This window comes from Diorhabda sublineata, chromosome 3 (assembly GCF_026230105.1).
Source record: "Diorhabda sublineata isolate icDioSubl1.1 chromosome 3, icDioSubl1.1, whole genome shotgun sequence".
Classification (NCBI taxonomy): Eukaryota; Metazoa; Arthropoda; class Insecta; order Coleoptera; family Chrysomelidae; genus Diorhabda; species Diorhabda sublineata.
Window position 1 is genome coordinate 36,633,374 of NC_079476.1, and position 20,345 is coordinate 36,653,718.

At 32.9% G+C, this 20,345-nt stretch overlaps 1 protein-coding gene across 2 annotated transcripts in view; it reads right to left on the bottom strand.

Annotated features, from left to right (window-relative positions):
- LOC130441509 (glutamate receptor ionotropic, kainate 2) overlaps positions 1 to 9,979 on the bottom strand; it is a 111,442-nt gene extending 101,463 nt beyond the window's left edge. For both annotated transcript variants that reach the window (XM_056775225.1, XM_056775227.1), the window contains exon 1: positions 9,869 to 9,979. The gene's annotated coding sequence lies outside the window, so the exon portion shown is untranslated. The remainder of the gene's footprint in view (positions 1 to 9,868) is intronic.
- Positions 9,980 to 20,345: the final 10,366 nt, after the last annotated feature.

Sequence of the window (20,345 nt, forward strand, 5' to 3'; positions counted from 1 at the left end):
AAGCGAAAGGAAACAACGGATAAGACGGGGGTAGGCATTCGAATGCACAAACCTAACCTAACCTTACTTTATCTAGCCTGACATAACCTAATTTCACCAAAACTAATCTAACCGAACCAAACCAAAATTAACCCGACAATTTTCTAGATAAATACTACTTTTAAGGGCTGGGCTGACCATGGTCAGTTTATCACATCAATCTAGCCTGAATCGAAATAAATGCAGATTGGAAGGGCTGTCAACTATCCTACGGATCTTCTCGAATCAATCCAGCTTGGATAGGAATGGATGTGGATTGGAAAAACGTCCAAAATGCAAGTTTGTATATCTCCGCTACTTGCTACAGATCGAATTAGATCAGTATCTCACACACTGGATACGAAATTTCTTTAGGATCCGAGAAAGGATCTCGAATATTGAAAATGAGCCACGAAGTCTTATTCCAAAATTGTCAAGTGGGAAATATTTCTATATATCAAGTGCAATGTCGCTAATTAGACATCGTGAAACGGTAGATTTCAGCGTTCTGTTGATTATGTTTCTATTATAAATTTCGAATTCATATTGAAATTACCGTACTGTAAATCAATTATCTACATCGATGTATGTTGGGAATATACTATGTTTTTATCAAAATTATATTCGTATGGCATGCTTTGACGTTGTTAATGTATTTACATAAAATGATCACATATTAATGAACAAAAACATGACGATTTTGTTGAATCGATTATAACTTTTGTTAAAATTTCAATGGAGCTACAAAATTAATTACGGCGATATTTTGAAAGCATCTCCATTTTCCAACTATTCGAATCTACTTTTATTTGTGCTTGAATTAGATTAATGAATAGTTCAATTAGAATTTGAATTGATCAAATAAAGTTTCTTCAAAGTAACGTTCTTATCGATCAATCTTGAGAATACAATTATCTGTTCACAATAATCCGTAACGGTATTCACGGTTACTCAAACATGTAAATAGACTACATCTTCTGAAGTATTTATACTTTGTGGGCAATATTGAATACGAGGAGTCATCGAATTTGAAGAGACGGACAGCCAAATATAAAAAAGACTAGCAAACGTGCAGATAAGAGTCGTTTCAGCTTAGCGGACGGTCTCAAAGCCAGCCGTAATGGAGATTGAGGCAGTTATTTCAGTGAAATTTGGAAAAAATTTGATATACTTGGGAAAAGCCAAGGTGATACTGGTACAAGGCACCAGAAGAAAGGACTCGATAAATAGAAAGATGGCAAAACTCTTAGGAGCAAAATCAAAGAGAAAGATAGACAAAGCGATTGAAACTACGCGTGCCACCTTGGATAGAAACGCTTGATAGCGAAGGTAATTATTTTGCGCGCTTCTTGCACATGATGAGCAAGAGGGATTCGTCCGAATGCCCCAATTGCGTTACAATACGCACGTTTTCTACTGTAAATGATGAACAGTGAGGAATTGGTGTCGTACATCTGTCAGATATCAGCAGACATTATTGTGGTGAAGATTTTAAGAAAAGAGAACCACTGGAATCTAGTTCCTCAATACATTCAAGAAGTTCTACGCACCAAAATTGCTGACCTACACCTGACAGCGATTTAAGCGAGAGAAATAAAGTGGTGAGAACGAGCGCCGAAAGAAAGAGGAAGCTCTAACCCGAAATAATTTGTTAAACAGCTTTAGATCGGTGTTTAGAATAAGAGGTAAAGCGAGAGAAGTCATAAATCTAATACTCTATCCGAGAATGCATGTCTTCGGCCAACAAAAAGAGACTTTGTTTAGAATTATCCTGAAAATGAAAATACACTTCTGCTTTTGTTTCAAGAATTCCGTGAATACATAATATAAACCAACATAAAACCTACTAGTCATACTGTTTCGTACGATTAAACAAATAGCTCTTCAGAACATTACTTTAACAATCCTTCCTAAATGCCTTTCAACGGTAGATTCATCTACAAGCCTCAAGCTCATTCTTTGCATCAGCTCCAACTTTAGCGACAGTGCCAAAAGGTAACGTGGCCATTTATTTTTTGACTCAAAACGGAACTTTGGTTTATTTAGATTAATAAACAGGTAGTAAATGAAAAAAATACTTTATTAAAGTTATTTATTCAGAAAAATTCGGTTAATTCAAAAGTTACAAATTAAAAAATATATACCCGAAATGTTTAATTATATTTATCAGAGGAACAAATTTGCTTTAATGTAGCTGCTGACGTTTTTAAGTAAGAATAAAACTCTTGGCATGTTGTTTTTATATTTACCTCAATTATCAACATAGCCTTTAGAACTGAAAGTTGTAACTGGGTTTTCTCAGATGGCCACAATTTGTTCATCATAGTAAATACTCTTTCTTCTGGAGCATTCATAGCAGGCAAACATAAAATATATTCAACTGAAATAGAAAAATTTTCATGCTGAAGATTGTTGGCTTGAAAGTGTTTGAATACTTCAACCCAACGAGTTTCCGTGGAAACATTTAGATTAATCCATTCAGTTACTTTCTGCGATATAATGTAGTTACAAATTCGTCAAAAACTTCATCTTTATTAAAGCCAATATATTCCTTTTCAATCAATAAATCCAATACCTTTTTTAAATCTGCCCAATAAACTATTTCCATTTCTTTGGTAATAACGCAGGTCCACTTCTCCAGATATTCATGGCTTGTTCCATAAAATTCTGAAGCCGCTCTTTTCACAAATTCTTCATCTATGTCAGTAACATTAACTTTCGATTTCACTATTAATTGACGGACCATAAATGGATGAAACTGATAGGACTGTTTCTGAGTCAAATTGTCTTTTAATTGATTGATATCTTTGATATCTTTTGCTGATAATGTCTGACCTTCAGGTTTCAATACAGCATGATGAAAACTTACTGACTGACCGTGTAAAAAATAAAACCACAATTCGGATGTGGGATCTTCAAAAAAATTTTTTAGTAACAGGGGACATTTTTCAATGCTCAAAAAGTAGTTTTTTAATGGCTAATAAATTTTCAAAACCCTTTCCAAGGCAGGCATAAGAGCAAGTCATCTGGTTTTACTATAGTCGAGTATTTGTTGATATTCCGGTTCAGTTTCGGCGCAAAACTCCTTTAGAAGTTCAACTCGAATCGTGTATATATAAAAAAATGAATTTATCTTCACAATGATGCTTCCGTAATCTAAGTGTAGCCTGTCTGCAGTTTATTTTATTGCATTGTGAATTACATGGGCTTCACATCCAAAACCTATCAATGGTTTTTTCAGAGATGATTGTAATTTCGTTAACACATTGTTAGCCGCGTCTCCGACATTAACGTTGGCAATGTCTCCGCAAAATGCCATGACTTTTACTGTCAAATTATTATCTGTCAGTACTTGGTTTAAATAATTGCCAATGATGTCAGGAGTCTCACCTGGTTGGTCTTGGAGATCTAAAATTTTTACTTGTACACGGATGAAAAAGGCTTACTAGAATAGGGTATATTTTTTTGTTACCGTGGTTTGAAGCATCGTTTAGTATTGGACTTATCTAGATCTTCTTTTAATCTTTTCATCGCTGTTGGGATCAAAACATGATTGAATCAATTTCGACGCAGAATCATTAGAGCGAAAACTGTGGTTTTCCTGTTTTGTGTGATAAGACCAGACATCTTCTGCCGCGGCGATATCCAGATAATTTAAAGTTGGTGGTGTGTCCGATTTCTTGAAAAAGGTTAACATCGAAGAACTCGAAGCAGCGGCGCAATCGGCATTTTTATATTTTTCAGACTTCAAATGCTGTTATTTTGCTTGTAAGTTAACATTGAACGTACACTTGCGTTTTGGCATTTTAACTTATGGTTCCAAAACAAAATAAGCAAAATAAGCATCAAACAACAACGAAATAAATATTGAGAAGTGGACGAACGAAAAATCTGTCAAACATTTAGTAAACAAAGCGCGAGCGATGACGTCTTCGCCACTCTCGGCTATAGTCGCGTCGATTACTCAAATTTTCGTTCGGTTTCAGAAAAAGGGACAATTTGGCATCCCAGAATTCATTTCGGGCACACCGGGATACGTAACTATAAAATGGAACAGTCCCCGTTCAAACAAAGCCGCTCGCGTTGAAAAGTGTATTTTGAAAACAATTTTTAGAATGATTAAATTTAACTATCTTAACAATAGACACTATGTAACGAGATCAGTGCCTTTACAAACAATTCGATATAAATATGGTATATTCTTGCAGGAGTAGTTGCCTCAAGTGTCTATCTTGACGTTTTGTAGGACGTTTCGGCTGAATAATTGGATTATCGACCTGATCCTCCACTTTCGAGATCAAGAAATTATTTCTTCTGAGTGTAACAATAATGTAACTCAGTATGATATACTGAAAAATATCCGAAGGTACTAAAAAGTAATGAGGTCGAGCATTGTTAATTAAATACTAACTGCGTATTTACTCCAGGGAAGAGCATGTATATTTCCGATAAAAGAGCCGATAAGCATAACATCAACAAGATTAAAAACAATATATATGGCGGAAATAGGAAAAGCCTTTAGTTAATTATAGATAAAATATAAATAGAAATGAGAATAATGTGAAAGAAAATGGGTTTTTAATTCTGATTGGTTTTCATTGTTATTTAAAAAACCATGCAAAAACATATAATAAATTTCGGGTTAAATTGTTCCAAATTTTTTATTTCAAGATTTGGGTAATTCACATTTTTGAAAACTCTCAATTGAATTGTGAACTTTGAATATTGCCTACTAAGAATTCACAATAGGGTCAATTTCTGATATTTCACGTGTCGGAGACACTGAAAAAGTTGAAGGAGAAACTTGTTCTGAATATCAATCGGCAAAACTACATGGGCGCACCCCAAATGTTTATAGAATATCGAATAAAAAAATTTATAAAATACGGAACACAAGCTTTTCGTTATTAAATTTGAAATTCGGTGTTAGACATTAGACAATTAGACATATAGAATATTTTTTATTAGTTTAGTATATTTTATGTCAATGTTAGGATGGAATAAATCGATTATTTACTCCTTAGATACTCTCTTGCGAGCGGACTGTAATAGCTACACCAAAAATGAGCTCTGGTGATTTTGCTGAGCCTAGTTTCACAGAGAAATGAGACTTGTAGGTACCCGATTGATGAAACACCTGACTTTGTAGCCATCGTTCATCATTTCATGTAGGACTTTTGCATTTCAGCAAAAAGACCTCAGCACAACAGCTCAGCTGTTATTGGCTTTATAGCAGCTCTTCTTCTGAAGAGAATAAATTTACTGTGTATTTACGGCATCAAATAAGTATGGTGTGCTCTACAAAATCAGGTAAAGCAACTCATCCTGGTGCTATCCAATTACCAGCATCGCAGATTTAGAAAACCTTGTTCAAGAATCCTGTCCGTCACGTGTACCTCCACGTTGATCATTGACCATCAGAATTATAAAAAATAATGTGGGTTTTTTCTCAAAGTATGTTAATAAAAAAAATGTTGTTTCTTTTACATACAATCGTCCATTAGAAGCAAAAGTTACAACTGTATTTCAAATAAAAGTCTGTATAATTCCTAAAAATTAGCTTCAAGCAACTCTATATGTCCATGAAAGTGAGTCTGGAATGTTGTAAAACTTTTGCTACATTTCAAAGTAGTAGCATTGGGAATAGGTTATCTTTAACTCCAACTTTCAAGGGAAATATAGATGGAGAAACACCAAGAATCGTGATGGTGGTAAAATATTTGGAGCTGGTGCTATGCTTATCATCACTAGTAACTTTCAGGTAGAAATACCATTGAGAAAATGAGGAAATTAGTCTGGAAAGAATATCTTAGAAATACGTCGTAGCTAGGCTCCTATCAAAGCAGGTCATCAATTCAAAATTGAGCTGAAATTGCAATGGAAATTCAATAACATAAAAAAGAATTTCAAGATACCTTTTGGCTTCCCAATATTCGGAAATTGAGGAAAACAGAGGTATGATTAAAAAACTTACTGTCACGAAGCTTGTGGCATGGGAAAATTCATTCACAAATAGTTTCTGAAGTAGGAAGGATATGAAAGAGTAACAGTTGTGGGTATTTTCCAGAGCTGGAAAACTTCTCTGCACTTGAATACTGGAATTTCTAACAAATATTTGCATTTGAATAAAAGAATGCTGCATTTCACTGCTTATATCACAGAATACTACCGTTTCAGAGGAAATCAAAGACTTGCTTAAAATGACGAATACAGGATCTAATTAACTTTATAACTTTATAACTGGAAGGTCCATTAACGAGGACAGCTTCGATAGAGGACAGAGATGACATGGTAACGTTTTTTTCTAAATATAATATCAATCAATATCAAAGCTAGTACGACTATATATGCTATAAGTTCATTTGACTTTAAATTAGGACAGTACATTCAACATTATTAGCCGTAAAAGTCCTAAATCAAATTTTATTGAAACAGAACACATATACCGCAACTCCTTCCAAACTATATTGGGCTATAAATTTTCAGCGATACCTACAGGTATAGATTCGTGTATATGCTCTCGAAAAGGATCTTCCTCATTCCCGATATTCACATTTGGTTATACGACGACGGTTAGACATTCAATTGTTTCACAATTCTATAAGACGAATTTCTGGTAATTCAAGACATCTTTCGACGTATATATTTCACGATTTCCATTTGGATGATTTATTGAAACATATTTCAATGCTTTTGTGAATTATGGGATCACTTACATTATTGTAATTGGTCAATTGTAGAAAAGGGTATTTCCGCTTCTTTTCAATATTAACACGGCACTTCCAAAATAATTTAGACACCCTTTATTTTTTAAATAACTTATAATTATTTTGCTTTACAGTATTTATAGAGAAAAATTTTATTTATTTATTTTGTTTTATCATCTTTTTAATATAAGGTCAAAACCCGTAATTGTAAGTCATTGACTTGAACATATTTTCCTTGTATATTTATCAATTCTAGTTCTACTATTTATTTTCATCTCGAGTCGTAGCTCAGAGAATATTGATAGAAACTAATTTGCACTTGTCATTGAGAATGAATGTCTTCTATAAAATATTTTGTTTTCTTTTGGCATCAAAATCAGCCAATATATAAAAACCATAATGAGTTCATAAAGTTCAGAAAAAAATAAGTTCAGAATATAACAAAAAATAATTTCGGAGCAGTTTAGGAGCAGCGATGTACCATGGAATAATTCAAACGTGGGCGAAGTCCCATCAACTAGGACCTTTTTGTTTCGTTCCTAAATCGCGGTTTTTTAATATAGTTCAAAAGATTTTATTGAGGTACCTCAAACTAAAACGCTTTCAAATTCGTGTCGTTCTTTTTTAAGCGTAGAAATAATCAAATTAATTGGAAATACATGTATGGTGATGGGTTGGTTCGCATTCAACAGGATCTCTCAAAGTCCTCTTAATTGCAAGGATCTGGATAAGAGCCAGCCACACCTTGCTACGCCATATTATACTTAAAGTTTGATGATTTTTTCATAATGATAAATCCAGAAAGAAACTTGATATTAACATAAAATATTTAGGTTAGGTTGCTACGGATAATCTCGACATTATCTTTTCTGCTTTCTCTTCATTTATCCTTGGTCAAGTCGCTCTGGATATCGTGCAATCACTTCTGTTAGACCATATATCTCGATATTTGACTTTGATTCTCATGTCAATAGAATTTTCAAGAAATTCCTTTAGTAGAAGCCTCTTTTCTTCTAGTTCAATTGTTTGCAAACCTATTAGCTTCAGATTTACCTACAACAGTGTTCAGCTACCAGGAGAGTGTCTAGCAATAAATCATTACTACGATTGATTCACCGCTTTGCCTTAACAGTCTGGCAGTATGTAAATTTTGGAGGATATTACATCCAGTTCAGAGGCTTAACACTTTTTAGATGTTAAAAAAACAATAAGGATTAATAGAATAAGTTTTGTATGTAGTAAAAAAAACTATTATTTTTGTAACTAATAAGAATACAAATAATATTATAAATGTACAAAAGTTATAAGAAATGAAAGTAAAATTAAAAAAAAAATCGAGTAAACTGGAAACACAATTCGAAATTTGGTTGTTGGGTTATTGATGTATGGAAGATCATGAACATATTCATCTATTTTATTTCTAAAGTTTTGGAATTCTAGGAAGAATTGTAATTTTTGAAAATAGAAATCACGATATCGATATTTTGATTATTTAACGGTAAGACGTTTATTTGAAAACATCACAATATGATCACAATAGTTTAATAAAATACTGAAAATTAATTAGAAGAAGTTTCACATAAACTTGAAATGTTTTGAAATTCAAGGATTGGAAATGTTGCATAATGAAAAACCACCGATATAAGTCATATCATTATAATCAATATGTTTGTTCATAGGAACCATTAGTTGCAAAGAAGATAACCCTAATTTATTTGAGTCTATAATATGGATAGAAAATCATCCCTTTCCACTGCAGTTCACTGACTATACCTCAATAATAGAAACAAATATCTCTACTGCTAAAAGACCTTTTGCTGAAGAATCGGAGCAGTTAAAATATTAGGGTGAACAATTTGGTAATAAGCAATATCATATCCGCGTGCTGCAGCAATCCAGCTTTCTGTAGATAAGTTTTTTAATCTGATCTCAATCACATTTTCAAGTATATTTTTAATTCTAAGGACTTGCAGACAAATTGATTGACACTTATTCCTTATTATTACTTCAAGTTGTCGGTTTTCTATTAGAAACGTTCAAAGAATTTGAGATCTTGCGATCTCGGTAGCCTTTCCTATCTATTCATCTGCCTGAGTATGAAGATACGTACAAATATTGTGGAAAGGGGCTAAAATCAGATGTCTATTTTCGGGATATTAGTATAGTCAAAGCTGGGAAACAAATTAGACACCTGCGATTATATTTAGTTGGATAGTATAGGGTATTTCCAGCGTCTCGACCTTTTTCTTTATACGTAAATTTGGTTACGTTATAAAGGTCGTGGTATCCAACTCGATATTTATATTGCTAGTTTCAGGTTTTGAACTATAAGGATGTATTTTGAATATATATTGTCGATCAATTAATTTCTATGATATAGCACAGCAACAAATGTTATAAAATCCCGTGAAAACTATATAAATAACATACTTATTTATCATTCTCATATGTCTGAACTTCATTTAGAAATTCAATTGAGAAACTCATAATTACGGAAGCAAAAAATAAGTAATAATAAGAACTATCTCAAACTTTAGCCGCGGATCCCTATAATTAGATGGAAAATCAATGTCCATAGCTGTACCGAGTGTGGCAGATTAGTATTCAAAGTGTAATTCACCCTAGAGACAAGCCGTAAACAATTTTATTACTAAAGTAACCAAAAGAAGACTGTTGAAAATATTTTCTAATTTACGAGAAATTTTACAGTCCCTGGAGTTTTCTATCACGTATCTATGCGAAAAATAGTTGCATCTAACTTATTTCTTTTATCTGGCTCACTCAGTATGTTTATGAATATTTATTTTTACATTGTTATTTACATTTAAAGTTAAGTTTTCAATTATTGTTGAATAATTCTCATTTTATGAGTTTAGTTAATTATTTATGATTGTTGAAGGAATATTTGTAAGTAGCATGCTTATTTCCATCAACAAAATTTGTAAATGTTTTCATTTGTTAATAAAAAGCGTTAAGATATGAAAGACTTTTGCTAAAATTGGTTCATTACCGTTCTTTCTAGTTTCATTTATTTTGCTCTGACAAAATTAATAATTATACGAATTAAATGCGTATATTTGATAAAAGTTTTAAATAGTTTTATTATGTAAGAAATACACTGAAGATATAAGACTCACACCCACCTGCAATTTTGAGTAGATATGTTCCTAGGCATCAATCACAAACCCGATATGACTATAAAAGTGAAAATGTCGATTGTTAGTAGTTTCTCCCGACGGTGCGCAACCCTCACTGCAGCCTGGATTCTGGATTCTGGATATTATCTCGTCGTTGGCGTCGGCGCTCTTTTCCAGATGGGTGGCAGGCGTCCTAAGAGATATCCTAGAAGCATTCGAGTGGACATGAAATTAACGCAGTGTTTATCTTGGTCTTTACGTACGGACGTAATTGCCTTTCGTGACTATACGGCAGCAGATGCTGTATAAAGGTCAGTGTTTCCTTAAGGAGCTTGTACCACGGAGGAAAGTCGAGTAAAGGTTGCCACGGTTTACATGACTGTTGCTTTTCAATTATAAGTTTCTGTTCACATATTACTTCACCCTTAAGCCGTAAAACTTTACGGGAAACTACAGTCATGTAATTAAATTCGATAATAAATCTTGAAGGAGACAAATGGGGACAAAGTTGTTCGCTATTAATTAACGCAGATTCAATGAAGAATAGAAAATTATTTTATTTACGTCCAAGGCAATCACCAGCTACTTCAACGCACTTTTGTAAGCGAATATTCTATAACTTATAAGTTTGAAATCAGTATTCAATCAATAATTAATTTTTTGACTACCTTATCCTCCGTCATGAAACGTGGACGATGTTTCTTTAGGTTGAAGAGTAACCAGAAATCATAATCGGCCAAATCAGGCGAATAAGGTGGATGCGAGTATTCACTGCTTCAAGAACTGCAGGTAAACATTTTGTGGCGTACCAGTTTATATAATTAGATTGGTCCACAAGTTTAATTGCTTGCAACGGTATTGTAATGCGAAAGAAAATTTATCATTACTTCACAGACCTTTATTGTTCTTCATTGTTGGTCTTGGTGAATCTTCAGCTCTCCTGGTTCCTAGGTTCGTAAGCTGGATGGTTTAACATGAATATTGAATAATTATTAACATTAAGTTTGGTTTCTATTGGAAAAAGGTGTCAAAACAGATCTTAAAATGTCAAAATTCTATAACCTGGAGACATAAGTTCAGAATTTTCAATGGAAAATGAGTGACTATCCTCACCGTACTAAATCTCATCAATCAAAGTCGAACCTTGGGCAATTAGTAATGGTTTTTTGATTTTACAAGAAAATATTAGAAAGTTTACGAAATGATGTCCGAATGAGAAGGCTGTAGGTGCCAAATTTGGACTGTCGCAATACTTCCTGCGTTGCTTTAGTTCTAGTATCCTCATGCCAGAAAATTAGCCCTTTATTTCGTAGGATGGCTTCAATAATCCCCATCAAAGTGGAATAATAACAAACTGTTTTGATGGTATAACAACTATTCAGATAATCGACGAGAATAACATCACGTTAATCCCAAAATATGGTTGACCTAATTTTTTTGGTTCAATGTGTAACTTCAAATTTCTTCGTTGATGATCCAGAGTATTTCTACTCCAAATTTACTTTTTTGCTTTTGGGGGAATGAAATGATGAAGTCGTTTTCTTGCCGTTTTCTGTACATTACGACAGTTCAGTCCCTTAACGCACATTTATTTTCCATAGATCATTTTGAATTATTCATTTACCTTGTGTATGTTTACGAGATTTCAAAGAATGACATAATTTCGTCCCATGTTATCTACTATTGTTTCTTCACTATAAACTTCAACGATTTTATTGTTAATATCAGCTCTATTGCTCTTATTTACACACTGTACCAATTTTCTAAAAGTTTTTCCATTACAATTCTTTTGTCTTGGTGAAAGAAAACATAGTTTTCAAATGATTGGTTTTTAAACCAAAACTGAGCTCCTGAGCTCATTATAGATGATATATGATGTATTATTCAATAGTGAGTGATAAAAAAAAACAGTAGGAATCGTTTTGATGCTTGGAAAGACCACTCATGCCACCTCTGCATATTCGTGATCATTTCTGACAGAACCAATTTATAAATATCCTTTTTTATAGCATGATTTTGGAGGAAAGGAGTAAGAAAGAGGCGATAAACGCGTCGCGACGGCTATTACACACATCTGACAATGCGAGAATCTACAAAGAAAACCCGAAAAATAAAAAGTTGAAAGCTCTTAACCTTCTCGCGGAGATTGTGCTTCATAAGTTTCAGTTTTTCTTAAAAGTTTCTAAGCGTTAAATAAAAGTAGAGTTTTGAAGTAAATACTGTAAAGAGTTATTTTATTATAATCTTTTCTTTTAGTTATGACTGGTTTCAGAAAGGAAAAGGATTGATATTCGAGAAAATTCGTTTAATGTGGTTAGGTTAGGTGCCTCATTAAATCGAATCTAGTTCACAGAAATATCCTCCGTAGACTAGATAAGTTTACGATGTTCGATAGTATGCAGTTTAATTAGAAATGTGTGATTGTGTTTCAATAAATATGTATTTTCAATAAATAATTACAATTTATGACAATTTTCTTCACAATGTCTTTTTATGGTGAACGGTTTTCTTGGCATGTACGATCTAAAAATCTACATATCTCCTAAACAATAAATTTTATCGAGTTAAACGAGTACCTTTTTGTTGAAGAATCGATTGAAAAATGCATTTTTGCTATCTTTAGATTGTACAGGTTGTCCCTGTAAAAGTTACGGAATCTTAACTTTTGGGCATGAGCTGCCCCTGGCCTTCAGATGGTAGTGTATAATTATTTATGCTGTACACATTGTATGGAAATACGTTAATCCCCCATTAAAAAGTCATGATGTTCGAATGAATAATTTAGAAAATATAGAAATGTGAAAGGTCCCCGACACAGTCACACGATCAGCGGATTTCAAAGAGCAATAAATAATATTCACATGGTCAACGGATCCCAAAACTCGGATCAAATAAATATAAGTTCAATGCAATAAACACGAATTCATTCATTTTTTGGTTGTTATTCATTGTTGAAGTATTGATTTGTCTGTTAAATTATTATCTGTAGATATTATAAGTGGTTTATTGTAAATAAAGTATTTTTTGAAACAAGTTAAAAGTGACTCAAAGAACATTTCTATATACTTAAATATAAATTCTGATTTCGCAGCTTCAAATGCTTATAACTTAGAGAAGAGCTGTTGAATAAGTAAATTTTTTGTATGTCAAATCATTATTTTCATGTCATCTACTAATATCAGAATTTTGGGCATAAAGTATCGGAACGCCTGTATACTATTAACAAGTTAATTTCCAAACGATATCTTTTAATGATTTTGACAGTTATTACAAAGTTCACTTTTCTGAATTCAATTTTCAAGCAAAGTCGATTGTTTAGACCGTCGTCAAACTGTTGAGCTAGTGAGCATTTATAAACCTTTTAGTGAGCTATCTAGAAATATTGAGCCATTAGGAACTCTTTTTGGCCATCAAGTAGTTTCTTGAAGTTTGGAAGGTATGTTGTAGCCGCCATTCTGTTGCAGTTGTCCAAATGTTCAGTCTGTTTCTATATTTGTTTTTGATGAATTTCATACTTGAAAAATATGATTCACACAAGTAGGTAGAAATGAACATAGTTTTCAATCTCAATGCAACTTGAACCACGATTGGATGCTTTTCTTTGGGGAGTAGAGGCCAGGCATTTTCAGTGGTAGAGAGGGATTTTAGATACAAGTCATTCTGAAAATCAACAACTTCTATTTCAACGGCAGTCTGACCTCCACCAAAATGTTTTACAACACAAGCTGAAAAATCTTCGGCATCGATCTATACAAAGAAAGAGTTGACGAATTGTGCCACAATCAATATGCTTTTACAATCTTAGAATCGTTGATTAAATTGTTTTCTTAAGTTTGAAAGAATTTCCAAATATTCTTGGTTATTATTGGGGTGTTGTGGAGGATTTTAAAAATGATGTTATATTTGAAATCATTCCACCGATGTTATCATATTTGCCTTGAAGCTGCAAGCTTAAGCCATTCAACTTTTCAGTTACATCAGTAAGAAAAGAAAAAACTTGTAACCATGTGAGATCTTCCAGTTCCGTCAGATGCTCACCCCGATCTTTCAAGAACTTCACCAGTGCAGGTAGCAACTCTTTGAAACGTTGCATAACTCTACTGAGCCAAAGAAATTCTGTATGAAGCAACAAATCTAACTCTTCAATTAGTTCTCTGAACAGTCGTCTTTGAAGTGCATGAGCTCTTATTTTATTTACTATTTTGACAACTGTTTTTATGACATTGTAAGACAAAAAATTTGATATGTCACTGTCTTTACGACATAAGGCAATAAATCCTTTCTCCACGCCTACCATCCGTAGCTAGGACCTACAACTCCTACACACGAATGTTTTCAGATTCAATGAGCTTTTCAACTGCTAAAAATATATCATTTCCAGTTGTATGCCCAGTAAGCGACACAACCTTCTTCAACTCCTCGCATAACTAAATTAACAGAAAGCTGAACAGACTAAATAGCAGACATGATCTCAGCTTTGTTTTTGAAGTTATCAAATAATGTATCTCCAGCTTCTAAAAATTCAGTTTTAATCAACTCACCATCTTCCTACGGTTTCCTATGTTGAACGAACGATGAACTTGGAAACCCGGAATGACGCTTCGGTAGCTGTTTTGTTTTTGTCTAGTGTTTTAAAAAAAGTTGACTGTTGTGCATTTAGCTGAGATTTTAACTGCATCACTTTCTCTCTTCTCAGAGCTGAATTCAGCGAATAATCTTCCTTAATTCCACTGTGAACTGTCTTGAAATGACGCTCAACATTTTCTTTCTTTCCAACAGTGATACATTACAAAGTAAACACACACCTTAAACTTGCGTAAAAAGTAATCGGTTTCCCACTTTGCATAATAGTGATCGGTTTTCGGCTTTTTGCTTGAGCTAGCCACAGTAAAAACAAACAAGGAAAGAGCTTCAACATGTTCACGAGAATTAAACACAACAACAGTCTGTGAAACAAAAACGTATAACTCCGTCAATGACTAATCGGATGCAGCGCTCCCAGACACTCAGTGTTGCCAATCCACTGAGAGTCACCGCGAGCTACCCAAAATTACGCCGCGAGCCACCGGTGGCTCGCGATCGAATGTTTGACAACCACTAATCGAAAAGTCTGCGAAAATGTCAATTAAATTCTAGGTAATTCAATTTTTTACCTTTGAGATATTATGAGCTTTATAATTTTCATGGATACAACCCATTACCATATAAACTACATTTTCAAATATTATAGTCCTTAATTTTTGAAACGATTATGTGCCCTATTGTATTGTTAAGTTCAAAATATGCCAAGATCAAATGAAGCTGTAGTGTTGTCACTATTTTAACGTACTTCTAGTAAACCATTATATCCGTAAAAATTGTTTTTATACTATGTAGCATTTTGTTGTTTAGAGACATGACGTTTGACATGATGATTGTGCTGAAAAATAATGTCGGTTATTTTTATATACATTTTTCGTTTTGCTTCCAGTCGTTAAAAATGATATTGAACGCTCGATTCTTTTGTGTTTTTCAATGTATAAAGAAACCTAAAAGTATCTGATGCTATTTCTAACGCTGTATAAATATATTACATCTTTGAAAATTAAAAAAAAATGAGGAATGATCAAAAAAAGGAAGGAAAGAAAAAGCTCTATTACAACAGAATTCAATTTGTACAAGATCTGACAAAAAATTCAATTAACCTAATGAGAGAACATTTCAAGTCACTTTATGAAATAAAGGACGAAAAGAGGGAATAGAAAAAAGAATAGCAAAAGAAAATGAAACAGCAGGAAACCCATCAAAAATGTTAAACTCAAAATAAGAATGTAATGAAAATAATAAACCTATGCGTCTGAAAGAAAACTCTTATAAACTTTTTTTATAAAAAGTAATTCGATTTTACTCGATTTATTCAAACAATGTAATCGATATCGACGCCTATGCGTCGCATTAACGAGATATCATCTCCGTAGTCGGTAAGACGACACATCAAAGACTACATATTCCGAGAAGCGCGTGCCAACAAGGTATGGCATGATGCCGTTGGCGGAATAGTATGTCTGTGTCGGCAAAGCGGCCATAGTTTATGATTTCATGATTTCTGACCACTTGTGCCATCCGATGCCATGCTAGCTTCCTTCTATAGCGTTTGCGCTGCTGTTTCAAAGACACCGACAAGCTCTTATCATCCTACCTACGCGAGTCTTATCTACAGGTTGATGATTAAATTACCGTTGTGGCTCTGATACCGTTCACGGACAAGAACCGAGATTTTTTTGTAGATTAAATAAATTAAAGATGTAGTTTTGGAACTCTAGCTGTTGAATAAACTTAGATTGAGAAGAAAAAAAATATACGAGAAAAGAAAGATAACTAAATAGTAATTTTACGAAAAAGTTTTCATGAAGGCAACCAAATTATCGTCCTGAGAGAAAACTATTCATAAAAAATATGAAAATTTACTGTATTATCAAATCGTAGATATGGAAATAATTATATTCTATAATATTTTTTTAATTATTGTATAGATACCAAATTCCATGAAGAAGTATCAATATTTTGAATATAGTCACTGGAGTCATAAATTCGCCTTCCTTTTCAGTTTATAAGCAGCATATATTACTCCAAAATCCCGAAGAAGATGAAAGAACTACTATTACGTAATAGTTCGGGGGGTGAAATGAAAAAAAAAAAACGAAAATAAAAGGGAATGTATAAAGTCCTTTATACATGATGGGATCCTTTGCCCCGTTTATATTAAATTTGCTCGAATGGAGCTATTTATATTAAATTTGAGTTTAGTTGTTGAATCACGGCGGATGAATTCAACCCTCCAAAAACAGAATCCTTATAAAAAAATATATTCAGAACGATACGATGGAAACTTTATCTTTTTCATGATAAATAACTGGAGAATGAAAGTTTTATCTGTAGAACTATGTTTAAGTACATATGAAGACATTAAAAAAGTGTTTCTTTCTCCAATAGAGACAGTTAGGGCAGAAATATCCTCAGAGGGCATACGTTATATTTTTAAAAAACGCGTGAAGATTCAGTAATTGATAAGAATATGTCAAAATGCAACAATTTTTTTTCAAACCACAGTTTTACTATTTTGGGCAGCTGTAACATGGTGTAACCTATCAAACATCTATCGAGATCTTGTCCGTGGTTAAAAGAATATTTTTAACAAATTAATTTCGCGCTTAGGAGATATTCCATGACTTTTCCTTAGCCCTGATTTTTCATAATCCGTTATTTACTTATTTTGGCTCAGTAGTCGCTTTTGTTTTATTATCAAATTCTGATTTTCAAAGAAATTAATTTGTGACGACCTATCACTCAATTTGAAAAGTTTAATAGAATCTCAGTGCATATTGAAAAACGTCCCATTGTCTTTTAAACGTAAAACATGAAGTGAATTATAGTTATAAACTTATTCTGATATCTTTTTACCATTGCTTTTTATATGTAGTGCTCAGAAAATTTCTTTTATCTCTTATAACTTTTTTCTTATTCAAATACGGCCGTTTTTGCCGATTTCTTCTCTCAAATAAGTTCGCATTGCCGTTGAAAGTTTTTCATTTTCAAGTTAGTAAATGAAAATTATCCTACACGCATCCCAAAAAACCGACGCCTTAACTTTGCCCGCATATACAACGATCTTTGCTTTCTTTGGAGCCGTTTCTCCCTTTACAGTCCATTGTTTTTTGGGGATGGACACACATTCCATTCATGGATTCAAAACAACGTAAAAATTCGGCTTTATTTCTACAAAACATTGCCAAACAGTCGATGGAAACATCTTCACGACGCTGTTTTTGTTCCATTGGCGGCACCCATCTTGTGCAGAGCTTTCTCATCTCCAAATTTTCAATAATATAGGATGTACTACACCTTTTGAAATTTGTACTATGTCTACTATCTCAAGTCTTTCAGTCGACGATCATCCAGCACTGCTTTGTGGATTTTCTTAAACATTTTTGGAGTCGTCACCACATTTGGTCGACTACCTAAGACGTTCACTATTGATGGCTACCAAACAAATATTAAGCAACGTGGAGTCTTCAAACTTGAAACATATGCTGTATAGATTGTGTACTTTCTTATACAGTAGTATTTTTCAAGAAACTACCGCTATCTCTAGGTGAGGCTAGTTAGTTCTGGGACCATCCTTGTAGTCATAACGTGAAATCTAAATAAAAATGCCACCAGTAGCGTATCTCAAAAAACATCTCTTATAGATGCATTACGAGAACTATTTAGAGTTTGGCACCCGAAAATTAACCCGTTAACAGTTGGCTGATATCAAAATATTTACTGTCCCTGGGAATAAAAGAGCTTAACGTATATAAAATTAACATTCATATAAATGAGCGACGAGTAATGATTTTCTCGTAGGTAATTAATAACAGAAAACACGTCCTTTTCATCTAGTGACGTTGCTTAAATGATTAATGAGATATTATCTTTCCTATTAAATATCCGAACGTAAAGGAAAGATGGAGAAAAAAAGCTGCGGCATGATGCGGAGGTTAACTACGTTATAATGATTTGTTTAAAGAATCCAGATTGGTGGTGAAACAAAACCAAAACCAAATTTAAACGCTATTGGGAGTTTCATTGAAAACTGGAAAACAGAAAATAATGAGAATTTGATTAGATGAATAGAGATCATTTTTCAACGGGAACAGATGGGCAACGTAACAACTTATAAGATTCAAAAATCATTATAATTAGAGATGAATGTGTCAGTTCATAATCATGTATCAATATTTTGTTCTATTATCGATTTTAAAAATGTTTTAACTTGGTTCAACACAATGTCGAGTTTATTCGAATCATACAATTAATATTATTAAAAATGCTATGGAAGTTTTTTCAAGTAGGCTCGAACTGCTATTAAATTGAGAACATCGGACTAACACTCTATATACTCTATTTCGATTGGATCTTTAATATTCATTCTATGTATAAAACACCTCTCAGGGGCGAGTAGACGGAAAAAGAGGGTAATTATTTAGTTTAGGTTGCATACACCCGATTTCCTTCAAAATTTAATATGTTGTGGAGAAAATTCGAGGCTGAAAATTTAGTCAGGTTAGGATAGGTTAGATAAGGTTAGGTTGGATTCATTCTCAAAATATTGAGCGATATTCGTGATAACATAGCTCGTTGTGAAAAAACTAAATCTCATCATCGTCAGTATTTTGGGGAATTTCTATTTAAAATACATTATTAATCAAATAGAATTGTAGAATTTATTGAAGAAATATCACGAATGTATCCAATAGAAAGATTATTTTTACATGTAAATAATGTTGGAGAGGATTTGGGGCGGGAGGTGTGTGTTAAAGGATAGTCTAAAATTTTAACAAAGCCCCCCTCCAACATAAAGTATTTGCAAAATATCAATTATTCAAGATAGTGTACATTTTCCAATGTTCAAACCATAAAAACTACGTGAAGAAATGTTTTCCGCGCCCAACATATATACATCTTCTTTTTCAGCATAAAAAACTGTATTAAATACTAAAATTTCAAGGAAATCGGGGATATGCAACCTAAACTAAATAATTAACAAAAAGAGAATGGAATGCCATTTCTTTGTTTTTCAACAATACTTACAACACTTACTTTTCGCTCTATCTTAGAGATTAATTGTCGCCCTATCTTCAATATTAGCTGCCGATCTATCTTAATATACATAAAATACCTATCAGGAGCGAGTAAAGAGGAATAGAGATTCGTAAGCCAATGCTTTTTCTTTCTTTGCCAATTTTACAATTCCATTTAAATGCCGCTCTATCTTTAATATTAACTTCCGCTCTATATTGAATATTACCTTTATGGTTCAGATAATACCGAATTTAAGATTTCATTCATAGAATAAGGTAATTATACACTTTCGCAGTCACCTGGTTTTTTGGCTCTAGAAAATCGAAAAATGGATGGATTTTAATGATCCATTTTACGGCGGATTTATAAAAAAAATACGAAAATTAAAAAAAATAAATATTTTTTACATTTTCATGACTTTAAATGCAAAAAAATGACTTTCTACATATAATCCTTCGTAACTGTTTCTGACGTCGTGGAATCAAGTTCGTATATTTTTTTTCGCAATTTACATAAAAAAATGAATATTTTGAAAAAAAAAATTTCAAAAAAGTTAATTTTTCGGTATTTTACAGCCTAAAATGTATTCTATTAAAAAAAGGGTAATTATACACTTTCGCAGTCACCTGGTTTTTTGGCTCTAGAAAATCGAAAATTGGATGGATTTTAATGATCTTGGTCTCAAAATGTTCCATTTTACGGCGGATTTATAAAAAAAATACGAAAATTAAAAAAAATAAATATTTTTTACAGTTTCATGACTTTAAATGCAAAAAAATGACTTTCTACATATAATCCTTCGTAACTGTTTCTGACGTCGTGGAATCAAGTTCGTATATTTTTTTTCGCAATTTACATAAAAAAATGAATATTTTGAAAA